The sequence below is a fragment of the Phyllobates terribilis genome, unplaced genomic scaffold (assembly GCF_046119375.1).
Source record: "Phyllobates terribilis strain yellow unplaced genomic scaffold, ASM4611937v1 Scaffold_9__5_contigs__length_417890890, whole genome shotgun sequence".
NCBI classification, from domain to species: domain Eukaryota; kingdom Metazoa; phylum Chordata; class Amphibia; order Anura; family Dendrobatidae; genus Phyllobates; species Phyllobates terribilis.
In genome coordinates this window covers 283,177,996-283,193,685 of record NW_027362769.1, presented here as the reverse complement: position 1 = coordinate 283,193,685, position 15,690 = coordinate 283,177,996, and the positions used below count along the sequence as shown (strand labels likewise).

Genomic DNA, 15,690 nt, shown 5'->3' with positions numbered 1-15,690 from the left:
TTAAATATGTATAATACAGTATGATTCACTCGCTACTTTACCGGGAAAAAATGCTGTAACTTCTAAAAGAGACAATCTATTGGACTGAAATTTGGACTGAACGTACTTTGGTTCATGAGAAACTGATGTCTTAAAGCAGGTGTTAAAAATGTCCACCGTTCATATCCAAGCACGCCTGAATGCGCCGTTCCATAGTGTTGAATGTATTCCTCAGGACATCTTAGGTCATAGTCTGAATTTTTTGCTGTATATTCTGCTTGAGTTCCTGTAATGTTCGTGGCTTGTTACTGTACACCCGACCCTTCAAATGGCCCCAAAGGAAAAAATCCGGCAATAGCGAATTCGTTTCTCTTGATAGGGCCATTTCAATATCTGAATGTTAGTAACTCTCTAAGGGCGAACACGACCTTTCTTGGCCTGTGGATGACGACATGCCTGTCTCCTGGGAAAGCCTGTGCAATGATTTCTGTGGAGATGCCAGAAGTCGCTGTTTCACATCTTGAATTGTTTCCTCAGACATTTTTAGACATCCTCCATCATGCCTAACTAGTAATGTTACTGTACATTCCAGCATATTCACCAATGACAGAATACATGGCTTGGATGGAGGACTTCGACCTCCAAACTTCTTTAGAAACTCTATTTGGCACCTCTTTAAAGGGGTTGTCCGCTCAAAGCCGATAAGTCTGTGTCACTTGTATTGAGCGAGATAGCTCCTTCTAGTCGGACTCACCGACTGGCCGTCCACGTCACTAGACGGGGCGTGGCCTCGCTCCATACATTTGTGGCGCTGAATGGCCGGGGGTATGTATGACATACAGTACAGACCAAAAGTTTGGACACACCTTCTCATTTAAAGATTTTTATGTATTTTCATGACTATGAAAATTGTACATTCACATTGAAGGCATCAAAACTATCAATTAACACATGTGGAATTATATACTTAACAAAAAAGTGTGAAACAACTGAAAATGTGTCTTATATTCTAGGTTCTTCAAAGTAGCCACCTTTTGCTTTGATAACTGCTTTGCACACTCTTGGCATTCTCTTGATGAGCTTCAAGAGGTAGTCACCGGAAATGGTTTTCACTTCACAGGTGTGCCCTGTCAGGTTTAATAAGTGGGATTTCATGCCTTATAAATGGGGTTGGGACCATCAGTTGTGTTGTGCAGAAGTCTGGTGGGTACACAGCTGATAGTCCTACTAAATAGACTGTTAGAATTTGTATTATGGCAAGAAAAAAGCAGCTAAGTAAAGAAAAACGAGTGGCCATCATTACTTTAAGAAATGAAGGTCAGTCAGAGTGAAAAATTGGGAAAACTTTGAAAGTGTCCCCAAGTGCAGTTGCAAAAACCATAAAGCGCTACAAAGAAACTGGCTCACATGAGGACCGCCCCAGGAAAGGAAGACCAAGAGTCACCTCTGCTTCTAAGGATAAGTTTATCCAGTCACCAGCCTCAGAAATCGCAGGTTAACAGCAGCTCAGATTAGAGACCAGGTCAATGCCACACAGAGTTCTAGCAGCAGACACATCTCTTCAACAACTGTTAAGAGGAGACTTTGTGCAGCAGGCCTTCATGGTAAAATAGCTGCTAGGAAACCACTGCTAAGGACAGGCAACAAGCAGAAGAGACTTGTTTGGGCTAAAGAACACAAGGAATGGACATTAGACCAGTGGAAATCTGTGCTTTGGTCTGATGAGTCCAAATTTGAGATCTTTGGTTCCAACCACCATGTCTTTGTGCGACGCAGAAAAGGTGAACGGATGGACTCTACATGCCTGGTTCCCACCGTGAAACATGGAGGAGGAGGTGTGATGGTGTGGGGGTGCTTTGCTGGTGACACTGTTGGGGATTTATTCAAAATTGAAGGCATACTGAACCAGCATGGCTACCCAGCATCTTGCAGCGGCATGCTATTCCATCTGGTTTGCGTTTAGTTGGACCATCATTTATTTTTCAACAGGACAATGACCCCAAACACACCTCTAGGCTGTGTAAGGGCTAATTGACCAAGAAGAGTGATGGGGTGCTACGCCAGATGACCTGGCCTCCACAGTCACCAGACCTGAACCCAATCGAGATGGTTTGGGGTGAGCTGGACCGCTGAGTGAAGGCAAAAGGGCCAACAAGTGCTAAGTATCTCTGGGAACTCCTTCAAGATTGTTGGAAGACCATTTCCGGTGACTACCTCTTGAAGCTCATCAAGAGAATGCCAAGAGTGTGCAAAGCAGTCATCAAAGCAAAAAGTGGCTACTTTGAAGAGCCTAGAATATAAGACATATTATCAGTTGTTTCACACTTTTTTGTTAAGTATATAATTCCCCATGTGTTAATTCATAGTTTTGATGCCTTCAGTGTGAATGTACAATTTTCATAGTCATGAAAATACAGAAAAATCTTTAAATGAGAAGGTGTGTCCAAACTTTTGGTCTGTACTGTACATAAAACATCACAGAAAAAAGAGCGGCCTCACCAACACCACTTTAGATTACCAAAGCACAAGCAGGATGCAGCAGACCGCGCATAACAAAGGAGGGGGCAAGCACAGGTGCAAAATACTGATGCAACAGCCACCTCCTCCATGAATTGGCAGATATGTGAGTGGCTGTGTAGTATTACAATGCACACAGATGGGGCTTGCATAGGGCGCCAGCCACACAGATAGGTGTGATGCACAGTGTCTGGCTTACAGCCCATTAATGACGCCCATAATTTTAAATTAAGCGGGCTGCCCAGCACTATATACGTGCACCCCACAAGACAGACGCACCAATTCACCCAACCAACACTAAAAGGCCTGGCTGCATCCTTCAAAAAATGAAAAATGTGCAAAAAAGATGAAAAAATAACGTATAAGATAAATACATTACATGAGGTATTGGTCGATATTTTGGCCAAAATACGCAAGCTCGCAACCCGTGTCAAGGGTCCCCATACTTGCGAGTCCCAACACTAAAATTAAAAACGGCTCACACGGTTTTAAATTCAAAAAACATCACAGAAAAAAAAAAACGGCCGTGTTTTTTTCTGTGATGTTTTTTGAAGTAATGTCCTTATTAGTGTTGAGCGAGCACTAAAATGCTCGGGTGCTCGAAGCTCGGGCCGAGCTCGCCGTGATACTTGGGTGCTTGACCTGAGCAACGAGCCCAATGTTAGTCTATGGGAGACCCGAGCATTTTTGCAGCGGCACCCCCGGCAGTTTGTAGAAAGCCTACAAAGTGCCAAAAACGATAGTGACAGTGCTCAAAAGACATGGGGCAGCATGGGCAACGCCCCAGGAAGCATTTCTGACCCCCAGGTCACTGCTGTCAACAACGTGGTCAGAGGTATTAAGGCACTTTTACAGGCTCACAATAAAACGTTCAAAAACGAAACTGAAACGGTTTTGCTGTGAAATATGTTAAGGAACTTCCTTTCCAGGGTAAAGACTTGTGTGTAAGGCAAAATAAATAACCAAAAACAAAAATACTACTCCACACCTTGGGCTATGTTCACAAGTAGCATTTTTTATGCGTTTTTGCACTTTTGTATTGCTTTCAACCGTGACAAATGCATTCACCGGGAAATGTCAATTTAACATTTTACAATCTTATCTGGCCATGTGCTGTGTGACACATGCATACAGTGCTGAAAAGACATGGGAACAGCATGGGGAAGACCCCTGGAAGCATCTCTGACACCCAGGTCACTGCCTAAAAGTGTGCCCATCAGAAGTGATCCTTGCCGCATCAGAAGATGCAGACTTGCAACTATCCCCGTGCAAGTCCTTGTACCAGGGCAGTGTTCAATTGTACCTCCCCCATTCCTTGCAATGCAAGCGCAAGTATGCAGCCTGCCACCCACCCACCCCCAGGCTGCAATACCATACTGCTAGCTTGCTTGCACTTCAAATTGGGCCTTTTAGGCATGTGGAGGCGGAATCTGGCCACCACGTCATGGCTGCGTCGGGGGCCGTGTATCCATACTCAGTCTCCAGCCGCCTGGTGGCCGGGTGTCCACGATCGGTCCCCAGCCGCCAGGGGGCGGTCGGATGTCCATAAACGGTCCCCAGCCGCCCCGCGGCCGGGTGTCCACACACGGTCCCCAGTCGTCTGGGGGCGGCCGGGTGTCCACACACGGTCCCCAGCCGTCTGGGGGCGGCCGGGTGTCCATATACGGTCCCCAGCCGCCCCTATTTGAAGGACAGCCTAACCACAAACACGTGGACAAGTGAATGTGGCCAGGGATGGTCCATCTCACGCCTTCACACTGGGTTAATATTGTGGAAGCCGGGACACAGTTGGACACTGGGATGCAACAAGTCCTACAGACATAGAGGATTGCGGGTCCTGGGTCAATCAGGCTTCAACACAAAGTTCAAAAAGTAGACAGCAGCAGTGGTCGGCCTCCTACACAACGAGTAAATTATTCATGATCATGAGGCCATCCATCTCCTTAGCGTTCTGTTCCTTGGAATGCTAAGCGCATGTATGTAGTAGCGGCTAGGCCTGAGGTGGTCAGCGTTTTGGCGCATATCCTACCTTCTCCGAGGATTGCTGGATGTTTTCCTGCTACTATCCCAGTTCTATGACTCCCGTTAAAACAAAGCTTCAGGTGATAAATGATGGATGAGGTGGTGGCAAAGGAGAAAGAGCAGGAGGAACAGGGACCATTCACATCAATATGAGGCCAGTCAACCACAAATGTCTTGTAGGATATGTTTCTGTACCGAAAGGAGCGGTTTGGCTACACAGTTATAGGGCATACAGTGAGTGCAATGCCTACCAAAAATTTTGAGGCACTCCAATGCCCCTTGGAAGTGACATGGAGGTCAGAGGGCCTTAACTAAACCGTTTTTTCCATTTATAGCAACTGGGTCTCCTGTGCACTGTTGGCCTAAGCAGTGAATGGAAGGCTTTCCAAAAATTAGGAGGAACTGCAATGGCCCTTGAAACAGACGTGGATTACAGCATACTAAAAAACTTCTACCCATTATTGGGGAGTGGGTCTCCCTTAGTGTTCGCCTATGCATTGAAAAGCAAAAGCTGACAAAAATTAGGAGGAAATGCAATGTCCGTTGGAAGAGTCGTGGAGGTTAGAGTTAATTAAAAACAACATTTCAATGCCCCTTGGAAGAGCTGTGGAGATCAGAATGGTTTAACAAGACGGTTTTAATGCCCCTTGGAAGAGACGTGGAGGTCGCAGTAGCTTAACAAGACGGTTTTAATGCCCCTTGGAAGAGACGTGGAGGTCGCAGTAGCTTAACAAGACGGTTTTAATGCCCCTTGGTAGAGACGTGGAGGTCGCAGTAGCTTAACAAGACGGTTTTAATGCCCCTTGGAAGAGATGTGGAGGTCACAGTAACTTAACAAGACAGTTTTAATGCCCCTTGGAAGGGACGTGGAGGTCGCAGTAGCTTAACCAGAAGGTTTTAAAGACCCTTGGAAGAGACGTGGAGGTCACAGTGGAATAAAAAGACAATATCAATGCCCCTTGAAAATGTGGTGGAGGTCACAGTAGCTTAACAAGACGGTTTTAATGCCCCTGGGAAAAGTGGTGGAGGTCGCAGTAGCTTAAAAAGACGGTTTAAATGCCCCTTGGAGGAGACGTGGAGGTCGCAGTAGCTTAAAAAGACAGTTTTAATGGCCCTTGGAAGAGATGTGGAGGTCGCAGTAGCTTAACAAGACGGTTTTAATGGCCCTTGGAAGAGATGTGGAGGTCGCAGTAGCTTAAAAAGACAATTTTAATGGCCCTTGGAAGAGATGTGGAGGTCGCAGTAGCTTAACAAGACGGTTTTAATGCCCCTTGGAAGAGACGTGGAGGTCGCAGTAGCTTTACAAGACGGTTTTAATGCCCCTTGGAAGAGACGTGGAGGTTGCAGTAGCTTAAAAAGACGGTTTTAATGCCCCTTGGAAAAGACGTGGAGGTCGCAGTAGCTTAACAAGACGGTTTTAATGCCCCTTGGAAGAGACGTGGAGGTCACAGTGGAATAAAAAGACAATATCAATGCCCCTTGAAAATGTGGTGGAGGTCGCAGTTGTTAGAACCCTCCTGTTAGTTCTTTTTCTATTTTGTTGGTCACATGACTTTCTGCCTATATAATCCTGCTCCGCCCTTCTGGCCTTGCTGGACTTCAGTGTTACATTTACTCTTAAGCTAGCAAGGTGCCTTGTACCTAACTCTGTAGTTTGCTTGGTCTTTGGACCACTAGTACTCTTTGTTTGTTTGTCTTTGCTCTGCTACAATTTCTGCTAGGAGGTGTCCAACTATATCCCAGTCCTTAGTTCTTGTAGGGACCCCTCCCTTATATCTATAGGTCTGCGTTCAGACTAGCCGAGGACTTAGGCGGGTCTGTTCACAAGGAACAGGTTCCCCGCTGCATCGTAGGGAATCAGCTTAGTCCTACTGTAGGGACAGTTTTCCTATCTTTCCTTAGTGCTTGTAGCAGTTCATAATAGTAAGTCCAGCCCAAAATAAAACACTCTAGGAAAGTAATCCAGATATCAGCATGGTGTCGGTTCAGGAGTTGGCTCAACGCCTGCAGGGACTGTCTTTGGAGGTGGCTGAGCTCCAGCAACACATGAGTAGCTGTCCTGGAGCGCATTTTGTCGAACCGAAGGTAGGACTGCCAGATTTTTTTATGGTAAACAACAAGATTTTTTTTCCTTTAAAAATGCTTGTTTATTATATTTTCCTTTAAGACCCAGATCCTCGGGGAATGAATCACAGCGCATTGGGTTTATAATGTCACTTTTGCGCAAAGAACCACAGGGATGGGCCTTTTCTCTACAACCTAATGATCCGTGTTTTAGATCTGTGGAAGATTTTTTTTCTGCTATGGGGTTGTTGTATGATGATCCTGATCGTGTCTCATCTGCTGAAACGGAATTAAGACGTTTGAAGCAGGGATCAGGTGATGTGGAAAATTATTGTACATACTTCAGAAGATGGTCGGCCGAAGTGGAATGGAATGACTCAGCATTAAAATGTCTGTTTCTTGCTGGTCTAGGTGAAAGGGTTAAGGATCTGCTGATTGCCTTCCCAAAACCTGGAACCTTGCAGGAGGCAATGCAATTAGCTATACGTATGGACAGGAGACTGCGTGCTAGGATTAATGAAGAGAAATCTACTGCTATGGCAGCTCCTAGTTTTCAGAGGGTCTGCTCGGAAGGTGGAGAACCGATGGAGATTGGGGCGATGTCACCCCACTCTCAGGAACAAGACCACAGGTTTGCTAAGGGATTATGTTTTTATTGCGGTAAATCTGACCACTTTATTAAGAACTGTGTGCTTCATTTGAACAAAGAAAAAAAAAAGAGGTCAGTTACGCCCGTATAGCTTGTTTAAACTCAAAAGGAGTATTTCTTTCTGGAAGCACCTCATTCCAAGAGGAGTTGATTGAATTTCGGGTATTTGTGGATTGTGGTTCTACACTCAATGTGATTGATAAGGGATTTTTGGAAAAATTTAAATTAGTATCCAAACCTTTGTCATCTCCTATTTCTGTGGTTGCTGTTGATGGCTCTCCCTTGAAATGTATTACTCACAAGGTTTTTGAATTTCCCCTCACCATTAATGGTATTCACCAAGAGAATTTGGATTTGGTGGTATTAAATAATTTGCCTTCTCCAGTAGTTTTGGGGTTACCTTGGTTAAAATTGCACAATCCTGTACTGGACTGGTCTACCAATGAAATTAAGTCTTGGAGTCCTAAGTGTTATGATAAATGTTGTAACGGTCGCATTGCTGCTGTGGAAAGAGGGGAATTACCTGTACCTATTCAGGATTTTTGGAAGTTTTTTTCTGAGGAGGAGTCGCAAGTTTTGTCTCCTCATAGGCACTACGATTGTACTATTGAGTTTGTCCCTGGAGCTACTCTTCCCAAGAGTCGCTTATTTAATCTTACTATCCCTGAAAGAAAGGCCTTGGAGGAATACATACAGACAAGCTTGGCCGCCGGTGGTCACATTAGACCCTCTAAGTCACCCGTGGCTGTTGGATTTTTTTTTTTGCAAAAAAAAATGACGGCGGTTTACATCCATGTCTGGACTTTTGCAAAATTAATAAAATTACAGTACGCAATTCCTATCCACTGACATTAATTCCTGACTTGTTCAACCAGTTAGTGGGGGCCAAGTAGTTCTCTAAAATTGATCTCCGGGGGGCATACAATTTGTTACGTATGAAGGAAGGTGATAAGTGGAAAACTGCTTTTAACACTCCAGTGGGTCATTTTGAGAATCTGGTTATGCCTTTTGGTCTTACCAACGCACCAGCATGTTATCAGAACCTTATTAATGACATCCTAAGACCGTTGATCGGTAAGAATGTGGTGGTGTATTTGGATGACATTTTGATTTATTCACCGGATCTGGACTCTCATTGGCAGAGCGTACGTGAGGTATTGCAGTTGTTAGGTGACAATTCACTTTTTGCTAAGCTGGAGAAATGTGAGTTCCCTGTGCAGAGAATTAGTTTTTTGGGCTACATTATCTCCAGCGAGGGCTTTGAGATGGACCTGGTGAAGGTTCAGGCAGTGCAGGAATGGCCTAGGCCTATTGGTTTGAAATCGATACAGAGATTTTTGGGTTTCGCCAATTATTACAGAAAATTCATTAAGAATTGTTCTATAATTGTTAAGCCGCTGACCGATCTCACCAGGAAAGGTGCGAATATGGTCCAGTGGACTACTGAGGCCATTGAAGCTTTTGTGTATCTCAAGGAGAGGTTCAGTTCTGCCCCCATCCTTATGCAGCCTGATGAGACCAAGCCTTTTTTGGTCGAGGTTGATGCTTCTTCGGTGGAGGTCGGTGCTGTTTTGTCTCAGGAAAACAAGGATGGAGTACATCCTTGTGCTTTTTTTTTCAAAAAAATTTTCTGAGACCGAACTTAATTACGATGTCGGTAATCGGGAATTGCTGGCGATTAATCTCACATTTGAACATTGACGTCATCTCTTGGAAGGTGCTAAATTTCCCATTCAGGTTTTCACTGATCATAAGAATCTGATTTATCTTGATGCTGCCAAGCGCTTGAATGCCCGTCAGGCTAGGTGGGCACTTTTTCTTTTCGCGGTTTAATTTTTCTGTTACTTACATCCCGGGTACCAAGAATGTAAAAGCTGATGCTTTATCTCGCAGTTTTTCTCCCATGGTTGGTACCGAGGAGGAGGAGAGCATTTTACAGGAAGGTCTTGTGATAGCAGCATTGGACTCCGTTTTGGAAGATGGGATTCTGAAAGCCCAGGAGGATGCCCCATCTAACACTCCCCATGGGAGGTTGTTTGTGCCTAGGAACTTTAGGAGAGATTTGTTTGTGGAGTGTCATGAGTCTCGGTTGGCAGGTCATCCAGGAATTTCGGAGACTAAGAGACTTGTAGGTCGCAGTTTTTGGTGGCCTGGGTGGCACAAGGAAGTCATTAAGTGGGTGCGTCAATGTACTGTGTGTGCTAGATCTAAGTCTTCACATGCCCCTGCTTGGGGTTGCTTTGCCCTCTGGACGTTCCTAGTGCACCTTGCTATGGATTTTATTACTGACCTTCCTGCCTCTGAGGGTTTGTCTGTCATCTGGGTGGTCGTGGACCGTTTTAGCAAGATGTGTCACTTGGTTCCCTTCATCAAACTGCCCTGAGCTAAGACACTCGCTAAGGCTTTTGTTAAGGAAATTGTCAGGCTCCATGGCGTTCCTACCGACATTGTTTCTGATAGGGGACCTCAGTTTGTGGCTCGTTTTTGGCGTGCCTTTTGTGACAGGTTGGGAGTTCATTTGTCATTTTCATCTGGATATCATCCTGAGTCTAATGGACAGACGGAAAGAAAGAACCAGGATGTTGAACAGTTTTTGCGTTGTTTTGTGGCTGACAATCTAGAGGGGTGGTCTGAGTTTCTGCCACTGGCTGAATTTGCTCTTAACAACCATACATCCTCTTCTGCTGGGTGTTCTCCTTTTTTTTGTTGTACTGGAAGACATCCGTCGTTTGGGTCATTCTCCAAATTGGTATCGGCTCTGCCGGAGGAGGACAATTTTTCCGGTGATTTGGAGAGAGTTTGGACTGATGTACGTTGTAACCTGCAAGAGGCTAACAAAAAATCCAAGAGGTATTTTGACAGGAAACGTCAAGAGGTTTTGTTTACGGATGGTGACATGATTTGGTTGTCCTCTAAGTATCTGCGGTTGAGGATTCCTTCTAAGAAATTGGGCCCGAAGTTTGTAGGGCAGTTTAAGGTGCCTCAGGTAGTTAACCAATCTGCTGTTAGGTTGGAGGTTCCTACCTCCTGGAAGATTAATCCGGTGTTTCATGTTTCCTTATTGAAAAGAGCTGATGTTTCTGATAGGGATGCCACTGTCTCTGTTCCTCCGGTGGTGGAAGACGGTGAATATGAAATTTCTCGCATTCTTAATTCTAGATGGCTTAGAGGGAGATTGCAGTATCTCGTCGCTTGGAAAGGTTTCGGTCCCGAGGATAACTCCTGGGTAAGGGCGGATGATGTCTCTGCTCCTAGACTTGTCGGAGCGTTTCACAGGAGGTTTCCTGATAGACCTGGGCCTGGAGGATCCGGAGGATCCTCATAGAAGAGGGGGTACTGTTAGAACCCTCCTGTTAGTTCTTTTTCTATTTTGTTGGTCACATGACTTTCTGCCTATATAATCCTGCTCCGCCCTTCTGGCCTTGCTGGACTTCAGTGTTACATTTACTCTTAAGCTAGCCAGGTGCCTTGTACCTAACTCTGTAGTTTGTTTGGTCTTTGGACCACTAGTACTTTTTGTTTGTTTGTCTTTGCTCTGCTACAATCTCTTCTAGGAGGTGTCCAACTATATCCCAGTCCTTAGTTCTTATAGGGACCCCTCCCTTATATCTATAGGTCTGCGTTCAGACTAGCCAAGGACTTAGGTGGGTCTGTTCACAAGGAACAGGTTCCCCGCTGCATCGTAGGGAATCAGCTTAGTCCTATTGTAGGGACAGTTTTCCTATCTTTCCTTAGTGCTTGTAACAGTTCATAACAGCAGTAGCTTAACAAGACGGTTTTAATGCCCCTTGGAAGAGACGTGGAGGTCGCAGTAGCTTAACAAGACTGTTTTAATGCCCCTTGGAAGAGACGTGGAGGTCGCAGTAGCTTAACAAGATGGCTTTAATGCCCCTTGGAAGAGACGTGGAGGTCGCAGTAGCTTAACAAGACGGTTTTAATGCCCCTTGGAAGAGACGTGGAAGTCACAGTGGAATAAAAAGACAATATCAATGCCCATTGAAAATGTAGTGGAGGTCGCAGTAGCTTAACAAGACGGTTTTAATGCCCCTGGGAAGAGTGGTTAAGGTCGCAGTAGCTTAACAAGACGGTTTTAATGCTCCTTGGAAGAGCCATGCAGTACAGCATCTTAAAAACATTACTCCCAATATTGGGGAGTGGGTCTCCCATAGTCTTTGCCTATGCCTTCCAAGCAAAAGCTGCCAAAAATTAGGAGGGAGGAACTTGCAATGCTGGCAACACGGACCAAGGTCACCCTGGTGGTATAGTGGTGGTGGAGGCTGAGGATAAATAGAAGAGCAAAATACAGCCGAAATGAGGAAGCGTATACCCATGTGTGGGTGTGAAGCGGTGGATGGGAATACACCTCCCGAAATAACACAGTGGATTTGACTTTATGTTACTCTGCTGTCATTTGGTGGTGATGAGAAGTCTGGCCCAATCCAGCCCTTGTTCATTTTGATAAGGGTCAGCTTGTCAGCATTGTCATTTGACAGGCGAGTGCGCTTATCAGTTATAATTCCCCCAGCGGCACTAAAAACACGCTCCGATAACACGCTAGCGGCAGGGCAGGCCAGGACCTCCAAGGTGTACAGAGCGAGTTCATTCCAAGTGTCCAGCTTGGATACCCAATAATTAAAAGGCACAGAGGAATCACTGAGGATGCTGGTACGGTTGGCAAGGTACTCCCTCACCATCTTTTGAAACTTTCCACTCCTTATGAGAGTACCCTGCGCCTCAGGGCCTGTAAGCTGGGCGGGTCTCAGAAAACTGTCCCAGAATGTTGACAGTGTTCCCCTGCCTCTGCTGGATTGGAGTTGCGTCTCTCTCGCCTGTACACCTTGGTTGGTCAACGAACTGTGACCTCTGCCGCTAGCGTGTTCAGATGGGAATTTTTTTAACAGTTCTGTAGCAAGGGCCTTCTGGTGCTGCTCCATTTTTGTAGAGCTCTCCACCTCAGGAATAAGAGAGTGAAAGTTCTCCTTGTAGCAGGGGTCTAAAAGTGTCACCAACCAGTAATGACTGTCACCCAACATTTTTACAACACGAAGGTCACGGTTAAGGCAGCGTAACATAAAGTCAGCCATGCGTGCCAGACTGTTAATGGGCAAAGACTTCCGTGTCCTCACCAAGATGACGACTGACCATGCTCTCCTCCTCCTCCTCCCCCTGTCCTCAGGTCACCCACGCTGAACCGACAGTATGACAGTTGTACAGGTACTACCATCTACAGCGCATAGTACCAACTCCTGTTCTTCCTCCTCCGTCTCCTCTCCCTCATTGTCCCCCAATGCACGTTGGGATGAGATGAGGCTGGGCTGTGTGTAATCGCCCGCTACGGCTTCTTGATCCATCTCATCATACTCTGGCTGCAATGCCTCCTCTTTAATTCTCTGCAGAGAACGTTGCAAAAGACAGACAAGTGGGATGCTGAAGCTAATGATGATGTCATCGCCACTCACCATCTTGGTGGACTCCTCAGAGTTTGTCACGATGGTACATATGTCAGACATCCAGGTCCACTCCTGAGGTCTTATGTGTGGAGTCTGACCTGAATATCGACGGCCTTGTTGCAGCTGGTACTCCACAACTGCTCACAAATCCTTTGCAACATGTGGAGGGTAGAGTTCCAACGTGTGGGGACATCACACACCAGTCGGTGTGCCGGAAGCTGCAAACGCTGCTGCAACACAGCAAGGACGGCGGAAGCTGTAGCCGACTTGCGAAAATGAGCTGACAGGCGGCGTACTTTGACGAGCAGATCTGGCAACTCGGGGTACGATTTAAGAAACCGCTGAACCATGAGGTTAAGCACATGAGCCAGGCATGGTAAGTGTGTGATCTCGCCTCGCCTCAGAGCCGCCACCAGGTTACGGCCATTGTCACACACGACCATGCCTGGATGTAGGTTCAGCGGTCTCAGCCACAGATCTGCCTGCTCTTTCACAGCTGTCCACAACTCACAAGCAGTGTGAGGTTTATCACCTAAGCTTATGAGTTTCAGCACAGCTTGTTGCCGCTTGGCTGAGGTAGCACTGCAGTGCTTCCAGCTTGTAACTGTTGTGGTGATATCTGAGATGGAGGCTGAACATGAGGAGGATGAGGAGGATGAGGTGCAGGAGCTGTACACTGTGGGGGCAACGCTGACTGACATAGGGCCCGCAATCCTCAATGTGGGGAGGATGTGTTCCGTCCCAAAGTCCGACTGGGTCCCTGCTTCCACTATGTTTACCCAGTGTGCCGTCAGGGAGATGTACCGTCACTGGCCACAAGCACTTGTCCACGTGTCCGTTGTCAGGTGGACTCTCCCAGTAACTGCGTTAATGAGGGCACGGCAGATGTTTTGGGACACGTGCTTGTGTAATGCGGGGATGGCACAATGGGCAAAATAGTGTCGGCTGGGGACCGAGTACCGAGGGACGGCCACAGCCATAAGGTTGTGGAAGGATTCCGTCTCCACCAGCCTAAAAGGCAGCATTTCCAACGCAAGCAGTCGTGAAATATGCAAATTTAGGACTGTGGCCTGTGGGGCGTTGGCAGCGAATTTGCGCTTTCGTTCAAAGGTCTGGAATATGGACAATTGAACGCTGCGGTGGGACGTGGATGCTGTTTCTTGAGAAACTGCCATAACAAGTGAAGACTAAGAGGAGAGGGCATCTTTGCATGCAGTATGGACAGGGGATTGCCTGGCACGCACAACAGGGGGTTCTATTACACGCACAACAGCGGAAGAAGCAGTGGTGACACCCGCTGACACTGGTCGTGGACCCTGGGGTTCGCCCCACAAAGTCGGGTGCTTTGCTGCCATGTGCCTGATCATGCTGGTGGTGGTCAGGCTGGTAGTTTTGTCACCCCTGCTGATGCTGGCATGGCAGGTGGTACAAATGGCCTTTTTGGGGTTATCAGAAGAGTCTTTAAAAAAATTCCAGACTCTGGAAGACCTACCGGTTGTACTGGCAGCGTCCCTCGTGTTGGTGTTACACAAAAATCATCAATGGAAATCAAATTTATTAACCAATGGAGGCCTGGATTTGGAGTCACCCCCAAAATTAAAGTGGAAAAACTCACTACAGGCTGATCCAACTTTGATGTAATGTTCTTAGAACAAGTCAAAATGAGGCTCAGTATTGTGTGTGGCCTCCATGTGCCTGTATGTGTTAGAACCCTCCTGTTAGTTTTTGCTATCTTGTGTTTTGCGGTCATGTGACCAGCTGCCTATATATTCCAGCTCCGCCCTTCTGGCTTTGCTGGACTTCAGTGTTTTTTGCCTGTCTCTCTAGCCAGGTGCTTCGGTGCCTATCTCTGTCTAGTTCGCTTGGTCCTCTGGGACCTCTAGTACTTTTTGTCAGTTTGTCTTTTTGCTCTGCAACAACTTCTGTTAGGAGGTGTCCCTTTTTGTCCCAGTCCTTAGTTCTTTAAGGGACCTCTCCCTTTATTCTATAGGTCTCCGTTCAGACTAGCCGAGGACGAAGGCGGGTCTGTTCACAAGGAACAGGCCGCCCGCTACATTGCTTAGTCTTACTGTAGGGACAGCTTTCCCCATTCTTTCCTTAGTTCATGATGCAGATCATAACAGTAAGTCCAGTCCAAAAAAAAATAAAAGGAAAGAAATTCGGGGATCAGTATGGTTTCCGTCCAGGAGTTGGCTCAACGCCTGCAGGGATTGTCTCTGGAGGTCGCCGAGCTTCAGTAACACGTGAGTAGCTGTCCTGGGGTGCATTTTGTCGAACCCAAGGTAGGAGTGCCTGATATTTTTTATGGTAAACAGCAAGATTTTTTTTCCTTTAAAAATGCTTGTTTGTTATATTTTCGTTTGAGACCGAGGTCCCCTGGGAATGAATCACAGCACATTGGTTTTATTATGTCACTTTTGCGCAAAGAACCACAGGGGTGGGCCTTTTCTCTCCAACCTAAAGATCCGTGTTTAAGTTCTGTTGAAGAATTTTTTTCAGCTATGGGGCTATTATATGACGATCCTGATCGAATCTCATCTCCTGAATCAGAACTTAGACGTTTGAATCAGGGGTCAGATGATGTTGAAATTTATTGCACACACTTCAGGAGATGGGCTTCAGAAGTTAAGTGGAATGATTCGGCGCTGAAAAGTTTATTTCTTGCTGGTCTGAGTGAAAGGGTTAAGGATTTGCTAATTGCATTCCCTTCACATGAGACTCTGCAGGAAGCTATGCAGTTAGCTGTTCGTGTGGACAGGAGAATAAGGTCCAGGGTCAATGATGTAAAATCTCCTGTAACTTCAGGTCCTAGTTTCCAGAAAATCTGCTCTGACAGCGGAGAACCAATGGAGGTTGGGGTGATGTCATTCCGCTCTCAAGAAAGAGATCGGAGATTCGCCGAAGGTTTGTGTCTTTATTGTGGTAAAGCTGATCATTTGATTAAGTATTGTGAGCAACGTTTAAGTAAAGAAAAAAAAAAGGTCAGTTACGCCCATATAGCTTGTTTAC

The 15,690-nt window shown here is 46.2% G+C and overlaps 1 protein-coding gene across 1 annotated transcript in view; it reads right to left on the bottom strand.

Annotated features, from left to right (window-relative positions):
* ANKAR (ankyrin and armadillo repeat containing) overlaps window positions 1-15,690 on the bottom strand; it is a 541,104-nt gene that overhangs the window by 281,596 nt on the left and 243,818 nt on the right. The window lies entirely within an intron of this gene.